General features: G+C 40.1%; 1 protein-coding gene across 2 annotated transcripts in view; it reads right to left on the bottom strand.

Moving 5' to 3' along the window:
- The window catches only part of LOC121002884 (sulfotransferase 2B1-like), a 178,320-nt gene that overhangs the window by 146,831 nt on the left and 19,256 nt on the right, over positions 1-12,233 (bottom strand). The window lies entirely within an intron of this gene.

Raw genomic sequence — 12,233 nt, 5'->3', positions numbered from 1 at the left:
TTAGCCATTCAGCGGTGAATGTACATTGTTTTATAAACATTTTTAAGGTGTATTAATAAGAAAAAAAACTACGTCCTATTAGCCGTTCAGTGGTGAACGTATATTGCTTTATAGACATTTTTGTGGTGTAGTAATAAAAATGAAACGTATGTGTTATTAGCCATTTTGCGGCGAACATGCATTTCTTTATAGGCATTTTTCTGGTGACTTATAAGAAATAAATAAGCCTGAAAAAGTACATTGCTCAGTGGCGTCGCAGGTCCCAATGGTGAAGTGGGTACAGTTCACATAGGTAAAAGCGTTTCTTTGGTTGGACCGCGCTGCCTCAGAAGTCACAGGAAATCCACAATCGAAGCCAGCAAAATAATCACGGACATAGGGAAGCAAACAGGCCAGTCAAAGCCTCTCCTTCTCTCCTTTCCAAGCTTCTATGGAACACCAAAAATTGCATCCAATAGTGAAGTACCGTCATGCAAATTGGAGTAAAAATGGTTTTATTATACTCACAATATGCAAGTATATACGAGCAATATACAATGGATCATTCACCCGACCCGGGTTTCGCTCAGTCGAGCTTTGTCAGGGGTGGAAGCTCGACTGAGCGAAACCCGGGTCGGGTGAAGGATCCATTGTATATTGCTCGTATATACTTGTATATTGTGAGTATAATAAAACCATTTTTACTCCAATTTGCATGATGGTACTTCACTATTGGATGCAATTTTTGGTGTTCCATAGAAGATTGGAAAGGAGAGGAGGAGAGGCTTTGACTGGCCTGTTGGCTTCCCCATGTCCGTGATTATTTTGCTGGCTTCGATTGTGGATTTCCTGTGACTTCTTAGGCAGCGCGGTCCAACCAAAGAAACATTTTTCTGGTGACCACCACTTCATCAACTAAGTTCATGCCACTATAGGTGGCATAAGCTTAGACTAGACAGTTTTTTGGTGCAAAGTCAAAATTGTGGGCTCATGGAAAAATTTTAGGTGCACAATTCTGGTGCATAGACAAATGTTTTGTGCATTAACGGAATTCTAGAGCAAATCTTGCCCTGGATTTACGATATTCCATGTGCCAGAATAGTACATTTGTCTAAGATTAAGACTGTGACTCATATTCTTAGTGCAAAGTACAACAACACTATTAGTAAATCTGCCCCATTTTGTTCTATGCTGGCCTGGCATAGTTAATATAAACCAGTACTGATATGAAAGTTACAGTTTAATCTTTATTTATCACTAGGTTCCTGGTGATAACATCTTCATTTGGGTTATAAATCTTTTCAATTATAAAGAAATGATTTTCTAATTTAGAAATAAAAACACTACTGATGCTAAGGTAAGTAAGGTCAGCTAAGGTCTTGGTTGTTGTAACAGCGGCTGCTGTATGCCGCTGTTGCCCCTGCTTATCACCGCAGTCCCGGGCACCGTGCTCAGCGGTGACGTGTGGTCGGTGCTTCCAATTTCACCGCTGTGGTCATGGGCTCTGTTTCTGTAGCTGGTATTGCTTTTGAGGATTCCGCTCCACAGCTTCCACTCAGCCCTGGACACAGCATGAGTTCGGCTGGTTTCCTATTACACTGCTCTAAGGGCAAAGCACATCACTCCCTGGGCTGTGTGGGTTAGGTCAGGTGACCTCGCTGACAAACCCTGGCTCTCCTGCAGGTATTTAAGTGGCTCAGACCCCTTCCCAGATGCCTCAGTGTCAAGGTCCTTGAGTTTGCTATTGCCTGATATTCTCGTGTGCTCCTGATCTATACTTTGTTCCTCGACTCTGCTTATCGTCTGATCCTTTCCTATTGCTGACCCGGATTGCCTGGCCTGTACCTGTGCCGCCTGCCCTGACCTTTTGCTTGTCTGACTATGCCTCTGCCTCACCCTTCGGTACTGCACTGTTGCTCCAGGTAATGACCCCGCCTGCCTGACTACGTGTGTACTTCTGGTACATACCCAGGTATCTCCTGGTCCACCTGGACCAGCTGCCACGGGATTGCTCTGGAGTAGCCCCTGGCAACTACCCTAATGGCTCAAGTCTATCCTCACCATCTGAGGCTCTAGTGAAAACCAGGTAGTTGCTTAGACATGCCCCTCCAGAGTATAGCCAGTCAGTGGCACAGTGGGTTCACACCCGCTGATCAGTTGCAGTATACAGTTGTACTACTAATTATAACACAATTGAAATTTTTTATAAATATAATCTGCTGAAAAGTTTATGAAAATCATAATTATTTTAAATTACTAGTCTAATTTTAGGATGTATAAGTTCCAGGAAAAAATAAAAGTTCCAGTTTTGACTACATTTGGCACTCCCAAAACACATAATTTAGCTCTTACAGTTTAATATATTCTTTAGTAAAAATTATGACAGAATCCTGTTGCAATTTGCTTAGGAAATCCTCCCCCCCATGTGGCTATTAAAAGTATAACCATCCATAATCCTGTCCCAGAGAATCCCTTTAAGAAAAGAAGGGAATAAACTAGTAGTTACTAATCAGTAGTTACAGATCAGCAAATAACATCTACTACATTCAGTTGTAAAGGTCCCATTACACAGGAGGATACATCAGGCAATTGTCGGGAAGGAAGCATTCGTCAGTGATGGGGACCATGCCACAGTATGGGGAGGAGTGATCACTATTGCCATCACTCTTCTTCATACAAACTCGTTGTTTGCCAGCAGGAGATGCTGTTTACACAGATGATCTGCTGCCGGCAAACGATGATTTTTGTGCTCGCATGAATGATCTATTGGTGGCACTGTTACACAGCGAGGTAATCGCTAACAAGTGAACTATGAATTATCTTGAAGATTTTATTCTCAGTATCTTATCTTTTTCCTTACCTGTAGCTGTCAATGATAGCAACTAGACTAAGGCCTCTTTCACACTTGCGTTGTCCGGATCCGTCGTGCACTCCATTTGTGAACTGAAAGCATTTGAAGACAGATCCATCTTCAAAATGCGTTCAGTGTTACTATGGCACCCAGGACGCTATTAAAGTCCTGGCTGCCATAGTAGTAGTGGGGAGCGGGGGAGCAGTATACTTACAGTCCGTGCGGCTCCCGGGGCGCTCCAGAATGATGTCAGGGCGCCCCATGCGCATGGATGACGTGATCCATGCGATCACGTCATCCATGCGCGTGGGGCGCCCTGACGTCACTCTAAAGCGCCCCCGGAGCCGCACGGACGGTAAGTATACTGCTCCCCCGCTCCCCACTACACTTTACCATGGCTGCAAGGACTTTAGCGTCCTTGCAGCCATGGTAACCATTCAGAAAAAGCTAAATGTCGGATCCGGTAATGCGCCGAAACGACGTTTAGCTTAAGGCCAGATCTGGATTAATGCCTTTTAATGGGCATTAATTCCAGATCCGGCCTTGCGGCAAGTGTTCAGGATTTTTGGCCGGAGCAAAAAGTGCAGCATGCTGCGGTATTTTCTCCGGCCAAAAAATGTTCCTGTCCGGAACTGAAGGCATCCTGATGCATCCTGAACGGATTTCTCTCCATTCAGAATGCATTGGGATAATCCTGATCAGGATTCTTTCGGCATAGAGCCCCGACGACGGAACTCTATGCCGGAACACAACAACACAAGTGTGAAAGAGCCCTAAGGCTACATGCACACGACAGTGAAAAACGGACATGTCATGTACATTTTTTTAACGGCCATCACACGTCTGTTTTAAAGCGAACCTTTCACCTGGATTTCACTTAATAAACTATCAAAAGTACCTTATAGATCATCCTCATTGTGTTAGCACACGGTCTTGTCCCGCTTTTCTGTGATGTATATGCATGGAAAAATCGCTTTATAAAGTACTCTTCTCCAGCTCCACAAGTCACGGTAGAAGTCAAGGGGGTAGCCCTTCCCTCACTCCAGGCTGTAACTCCCCTGCCCTAACCCCGCCTCTATGCAGTCTAATTGACACCCGGCTCAGTCGCCGGGACCGCGCTTGTACAGGCGGCGCATGCGCCGTCGGACTCAAGCGCGATCCTGTAACTGAATCGCGTGTGAGGGAGAGAAGACAGGCAGGCATCGGGGACAACGCATGCGCGATTCAGTTACAGGATCGCGCTTGAGTCCGACGGTGCATGCGCCGCCTGTACAAGCGCGGTCCCGGCGACTGAGCCGGGTGTCAATTAGACTGCATAGAGACGGGGTTAGGGCAGGGGAGTTACAGCCTGGAGTGAGGGAAGGGCTACCCCCTTGACTTCTACCGTGACTTGTGGAGCTGGAGAAGAGTACTTTATAAAGCGATTTTCCATGCATATACATCACAGAAAAGCGAGACAAGACCGTGTGCTAACACAATGAGGATGATCTATAAGTTACTTTTGATAGTTTATTAAGTGAAATCCAGGTGAAAGGTTCGCTTTAAGACAAATGGTAGTTTATGGGGTTATGCACACAACAGTTTTTTTGACTGTCAGTAAAAAAAAAGGTGTCAAAAAATGTTCTCCCATACAATAGAATGGGTCTATTTTTAACGTCCGTTTCTCAGAAAGGCATCAGTGAAACAAACGTCCGTTAAAATTAAAAATGTCTGTTTTTTACCGACTTTTTTTTCATGTGTGCATGTAGCCTAAAGGTAACGGCAATTCTGGATTTATATGGCACGTTGGAGCAGAAAATTATCAAGAAGGGACTGTTCTGTCTGCTCGTAAGTGGATGAAAGGCCTGCATTTACATGTGATACCGCAATTGTATGGGGAAGATTGTTGGCTACTACAATCACTCGACAGATTCATTGTTTCTGGGCAGCAAAGTACTGTTCACACAGCAAGATTTACTGCCTAGAAATGATGATTGAGGTGTTCACACGAAAGATGAATTCACCCGATGATCAAGCATTTTGACCCCACAGGTGTTTTGCAAAAATCAATTCACAGCAGAGGGTGCAAAGTAAAAATTACAGATATGCCATATCAGTGGCCAATATATTGTGCCTATTATGTGGCAGTGTGAAAAATGAGCCTTCTTATTATTATGCCAGGCTTCCTGATTTTATAAAAACCCTACATGTGGCCCTAATCTTTTCCCTGGACGTACAATAGAGCTCAGGAGTAAAAGAGCAGCATGCACATTTGAGGCCCAATGTGGTGATTTACACATCTTGTGCTGACAACTGTAGAGGCTCTGGGGTGAAATAATAAATGGGACCCCTGAGAAGTGACCCTATATTAGAAACCGAACCCCTCAAGATATTTATTGAGGAGTGGAGTGAGCACTTTCACCCCACAGGTGTTTTGTAGAACTTAATGAGCAGGGGACAGTTTGAAATTTAAAATTTAAATTTAAATTTAAAAGTTTTACACAGATATTGCATTTCAGTGTCCAGTATGTTGTGCCCAGATTGTACCATTTGAGACTCTGTGCTCTTTAAATTGTTAGTTCTACTAGATGCTGAAATGCCATAAATGTTGTGCTAACTGCTGAATATGCTGCAGGGTTCAGAAGGGAAATATTTGTCTTTTTGTGCAGATTTTGATGGATTCATTTATGGGCACCATTTCGCTATTTAACAGCCTCTAGGGACCAGTATAGCCATTTTCTGACAACCATACGTTATGTCTCTCGATGATGCTATGCAAGGGCTTATTTTTTGTGGGATGATTCGCCACCATCATCAGTTCTATTTTAGGGTACATACAACTTTTTGGTCACTTTTTATTATGCTTTTTGGGAAGCAGGATGAACAGTTTTTTAGATTTTGTTATTGCAGCATGCATCATGGGGGGAAAATGACATGTTATTTTCACGCTTATGGTCAGTACAATTACAGAGATACCAATTTTATATAGTTTTGTTTTTATGTTTTACCAGTTTTACACAAAGCATTTTTGAAAACAAAATCATGGTTTTGCAATGCCATTTTCTGAGAGCCATATGTTTTGTTTTTTCTGACGAAGGAAAGGATGAGGTGACGTTTTCATTGGTACAATATTGGCATACATAGTACTTTTTGGTCACTTGATAATTCACTTTGTAAAGCAAGGTGACCAAAAAATGTCTGTTTTGGCACCGTTTTTTTTTTTTTTTTATAGCACTGACCTGAGGGGGTAGATCATGTGATATTTTTATAGAGCAAGTTACGGATGCAATGATACCAAATTTGTCCGTTTTTTTTTTTTTTTTTGTTCAGTTTTACACAATAAAATCATTTTTATGGGAGGGTCTTTGAACATGGCGCCGTTTCACACGTGCAGCAGGCTCCATAGCCGGCAGGTCTCTGCTGTTTCAAACAGCAGAACTCTGTACCATTTAACCCTTTAGATGCCGTGGTCAAACGTGACAACGGCGTCAAAATGGCAAAAGATCAGCTCCTAAGTGCAGTGATCGGGGAAGCTGATCCTTCCTTCTAACACATTGAGTCTCTCTGAAGAGAATCAGCATATTAGAGTTGAAGTTCTTATGTTGACCTGCAGGTGGCAGACCAACATAGAATAACATTAAAATCTGACTAGTCTGTATTGTAGCCTCCTAGAGGAGCTAGAACAAAAGTTAAAACAAAATTATAAAAATATTTAAAAAATATATAAAAATTTAAATCACCCCCCTTTTCCTAGAATAAAAAAATTAAATACATAAACAATAAAAAATATAAACATCATGGGCATTGTCGAATCCAAAAACACCTGTACTATTAAAATATAAAAATATCTATCCCATACGGTACATGGCGTAATGGGGAAAAAAAAATCGCAATTTTTTTCATCACTTAACTTACCAAAAACATTTTTATAAAATGTCATCAAAAAGTCACAGACACACTCCAAAATGGTTTCAATAAAAACCCCACAAAAAATTAACCCTGACTCAACTTAGTAGATATAACTATAAAAAAAAGTTCTGCGTGTCATAATATGGCAATGCATATAAAATATATATATATATATACAGTATCAACTTCATTCACCAAATAGAGACCAGAGTTAAAAAATGTTTAACACTGCTGTTATCTACCTTTTCTACCTGCAGTAGGTACATAAATAAAAGTAGGAATCTGAATGGCCGGGTCGGCCCAGTGTCTTTATGACAACACTAAGGTGTCATTTCCTAGGAGCAGAAACATTTTCTTGCAAGAGACCTATAACTTCCATCTTGACATAGCAATCATAAAAAAAATGTTTTCTTGTAAAACACACTAATTGAGTTCTCACTTCTCCTTTAAATCGCCGCTTGAGCAGACATTGGGTATGATATCAGCTTTATCAATGTTTACAAATGGGTCCCAAACTATTTTATGTATTATTATCTATGTATTATTGGTGATGATGAAAAAAACTTGAGCAACATCACCACAAAAGGATCTCTATGAATAGCAGAGGCTTTTTAAAGGATGAAATGTTAGCCGCCCCACATTCATGTGTCCCAGGGGGTAATTTTACACATTTCTGGCAAATGCCCAATTTGTAAGCAATATTGAAAAGGTACAATCAGTACATTCAGAAAGTAAGTAAAAAAGGATCATGGCATTTTAAGAACAGAGCTGAACAATTCATGTAATGCCTCCTTAGTTAAGTACTATTTAACATCTCAACACAAATTCTTCACATGCTAATAAGGCCTCAAAGGTTATGATTAGGGATGAGCGAACCCGAACTGTATAGTTTCGTAAAACATTTTCGTAAAAGTCCGGGTTCGGGTTCGGTGTTCGGCGCTTTCTTGGCGCTTTTTGAAAGGCTGCAAAGCAGCCAATCAACAAGCGTCATACTACTTGCCCCAAGAGGCCATCACAGCCATGCCTACTATTGGCATGGCTGTGATTGGCCAGTGCAGCATGTGACCCAGCCTCTATTTAAGCTGGAGTCACGTAGCGCCGCACGTCACTCTGCTATGATCAGTATAGGGAGAGGTTGCAGCTGCGACGTTAGGGCGAGATTAGGCAGATTAACTCCTCCAAAAGACTTTATTCTGTGATCGATCTGCAGCTGTGGATCATTGAAGTGCTATTATTGACTTGCTCACTTTTTTGAGGCTGCCCAGAGCGTTTTTAGATCACTTTTTTTCTGGGGTGATCGGCGGCCATTTTGTGACTTGTGGTGCGCCAGCACAAGCTATCACCAAGTGTATTTAACCATCGATAGTGTGGTTATTTTGTGCTATATCCTACATCAGCTGCAGGCTGAGCCTGTGTCACCGAAGTGCATTTAACCATCAACAGTCTGGTTATTTTTTGGCCATATACTACATCAGCTGCAGGCTGAGCCTGTGTCACCGAAGTGCATTTAACCATCGACAGTCTGATTATTTTTTGGCCATATACTACATCTGGTGCAGGCTGAGCCTGTGTCACCCAAGTGCATTTAACCATCAACAGTGTGGTTATTTTTTGGCCATATATTACATCAGGGGCAAGTTGAGCCTGTCACCCAGCGCCTAAAAAATAGACCTGACATTTCTATTCAACCAAATCTGTACTGTTTTAGCTGGTCAAGTTATTTGTAGTGACCGTAAAAGCACACTTTTTTTTCTGGGTTGAAAAACCATTCCCAAATTTGCCATTCTCAAAATAACTAGTTTCTGGTATTTGAGGCCTACTTGAAATCTATCCCAAAAAGAATATCTTACATTGAAGCTAGTGATAGTGTCATTCAGAAAAACCTAAGACACACGCTAGCGTGCAGATAGAAGTCTGATTCTGTGATTAAACCTATACCTGTCACACAGCGCAAAAAAAAAAACAGGCCTCACATCTCTATTTAACCAAATCTGTACTGTTTTAGCTGGTCAAGTTATTTGTAGTGACCGTAAAAGCACACTTTTTTTTCTGGGTTGAAAAACCATTCCCAAATTTGCCATTCTCAAAATAACTAGTTTCTGGTATTTGAGGCCTACTTGAAATCTATCCCAAAAAGAATATCTTACATTGAAGGTACTGATAGTGTCATTCAGAAAAACCTAAGACACACGCTAGCGTGCTGATAGAAATCTGATTCTGTGATTAAACCTATACCTGTCACACAGCGCAAAAAAAAACAGGCCTCACATCTCTATTTAACCAAATCTGTACTGTTTTAGCTGGTCAAGTTATTTGTAGTGACCGTAAAAGCACACTTTTTTTTCTGGGTTGAAAAACCATTCCCAAATTTGTCATTCTCAAAATAACTAGTTTCTGGTATTTGAGGCCTACTTGAAATCTATCCCAAAAAGAATATCTTACATTGAAGCTAGTGATAGTGTCATTCAGAAAAACCTAAGACACACGCTAGCGTGCTGATAGAAATCTGATTCTGTGATTAAACCTATACCTGTCACACAGCGCAAAAAAAAACAGGCCTCACATCTCTATTTAACAAAATCTGTACTGTTTTAGCTGGTCAAGTTATTTGTAGTGACCGTAAAAGCACACTTTTTTTTCTGGGTTGAAAAACCATTCCCAAATTTGCCATTCTCAAAATAACTAGTTTCTGGTATTTGAGGCCTACTTGAAATCTATCCCAAAAAGAATATCTTACATTGAAGCTAGTGATAGTGTCATTCAGAAAAACCTAAGACACACGCTAGCGTGCTGATAGAAGTCTGATTCTGTGATTAAACCTATACCTGTCACACAGCGCAAAAAAAAACAGGCCTCACATCTCTATTTAACCAAATCTGTACTGTTTTAGCTGGTCAAGTTATTTGTAGTGACCGTAAAAGCACACTTTTTTTTCTAGGTTGAAAAACCATTCCCAAATTTGCCATTCTCAAAATAACTAGTTTCTGGTATTTGAGGCCTACTTGAAATCTATCCCAAAAAGAATATCTTACATTGAAGCTAGTGATAGTGTCATTCAGAAAAACCTAAGACACACGCTAGCGTGCTGATAGAAATCTGATTCTGTGATTAAACCTATACCTGTCACACAGCGCAAAAAAAAACAGGCCTCACATCTCTATTTAACCAAATCTGTACTGTTTTAGCTGGTCAAGTTATTTGTAGTGACCGTAAAAGCACACTTTTTTTTCTGGGTTGAAAAACCATTCCCAAATTTGCCATTCTCAAAATAACTAGTTTCTGGTATTTGAGGCCTACTTGAAATCTATCCCAAAAAGAATATCTTACATTGAAGGTACTGATAGTGTCATTCAGAAAAACCTAAGACACACGCTAGCGTGCTGATAGAAATCAGATTCTGTGATTAAACCTATACCTGTCACACAGCGCAAAAAAAAACAGGCCTCACATCTCTATTTAACCAAATCTGTACTGTTTTAGCTGGTCAAGTTATTTGTAGTGACCGTAAAAGCACACTTTTTTTTCTGGGTTGAAAAACCAATCCCAAATTTGCCATTCTCAAAATAACTAGTTTCTGGTATTTGAGGCCTACTTGAAATCTATCCCAAAAAGGATATCTTACATTGAAGGTATTGATAGTGTCATTCAGAAAAACCTAAGACACACGCTACCGTGCTGATAGAAGTCTGATTCTGAGATTAAACCTTAACCTGTCACACAGTGCAAAAAAAAACAGGTCTCACATTTCTATTCAAGCAAATCTGTACTGTTTTAGCTGCTCAAGTTATTTGTAGTGACCGTAAAAGCACAATTTTTTTTCTGGGTTGAAAAACTATTCCCAAATTTGCCATTCTCAAAATAACTAGTTTCTGGTATTTGAGGCCTACTTGAAATCTATCCCAAAAAGAATATCTTACATTGAAGCTAGTGATAGTGTCATTCAGAAAAACCTAAGACACACGCTAGCGTGCTGATAGAAATCTGATTCTGTGATTAAACCTATACCTGTCACACAGCGCAAAAAAAAACAGGCCTCACATCTCTATTTAACCAAATCTGTACTGTTTTAGCTGGTCAAGTTATTTGTAGTGACCGTAAAAGCACACTTTTTTTTCTGGGTTGAAAAACCATTCCCAAATTTGCCATTCTCAAAATAACTAGTTTCTGGTATTTGAGGCCTACTTGAAATCTATCCCAAAAAGAATATCTTACATTAAAGCTAGTGATAGTGTCATTCAGAAAAACCTAAGACACACGCTAGCGTGCTGATAGAAATCTGATTCTGTGATTAAACCTATACCTGTCACACAGCGCAAAAAAAAACAGGCCTCACATCTCTATTTAACCAAATCTGTACTGTTTTAGCTGGTCAAGTTATTTGTAGTGACCGTAAAAGCACACTTTTTTTTCTGGGTTGAAAAACCATTCCCAAATTTGCCATTCTCAAAATAACTAGTTTCTGGTATTTGAGGCCTACTTGAAATCTATCCCAAAAAGAATATCTTACATTGAAGGTACTGATAGTGTCATTCAGAAAAACCTAAGACACACGCTAGCGTGCTGATAGAAATCTGATTCTGTGATTAAACCTATACCTGTCACACAGCGCAAAAAAAAACAGGCCTCACATCTCTATTTAACCAAATCTGTACTGTTTTAGCTGGTCAAGTTATTTGTAGTGACCGTAAAAGCACACTTTTTTTTCTGGGTTGAAAAACTATTCCCAAATTTGCCATTCTCAAAATAACTAGTTTCTGGTATTTGAGGCCTACTTGAAATCTATCCCAAAAAGGATATCTTACATTGAAGGTATTGATAGTGTCATTCAGAAAAACCTAAGACACACGCTACCGTGCAGATAGAAGTCTGATTCTGAGATTAAACCTTAACCTGTCACACAGTGCAAAAAAAAACAGGTCTCACATTTCTATTCAAGCAAATCTGTACTGTTTTAGCTGGTCAAGTTATTTGTAGTGACCGTAAAAGCACACTTTATTTTCTGGTTTGAAAAACTATTCCCAAATTTGCCATTCTCAAAATAACTAGTTTCTGGTATTTGAGGCCTACTTGAAATCTATCCCAAAAAGGATATCTTACATTGAAGGTATTGATAGTGTCATTCAGAAAAACCTAAGACACACGCTACCGTGCAGATAGAAGTCTGATTCTGAGATTAAACCTTAACCTGTCACACAGTGCAAAAAAAAACAGGTCTCACATTTCTATTCAAGCAAATCTGTACTGTTTTAGCTGCTCAAGTTATTTGTAGTGACCGTAAAAGCACAATTTTTTTTCTGGGTTGAAAAACTATTCCCAAATTTGCCATTCTCAAAATAACTAGTTTCTGGTATTTGAGGCCTACTTGAAATCTATCCCAAAAAGGATATCTTACATTGAAGGTATTGATAGTGTCATTCAGAAAAACCTAAGACACACGCTACCGTGCAGATAGAAGTCTGATTCTGAGATTAAACCTTAACCTGTCACACAGTGCAAAAAAAAACAGGTCTCACAT

The sequence above is a fragment of the Bufo bufo genome, chromosome 1 (genome assembly GCF_905171765.1).
Source record: "Bufo bufo chromosome 1, aBufBuf1.1, whole genome shotgun sequence".
NCBI lineage: Eukaryota > Metazoa > Chordata > Amphibia > Anura > Bufonidae > Bufo > Bufo bufo.
This window is presented reverse-complemented; position numbering and strand designations above follow the sequence as displayed.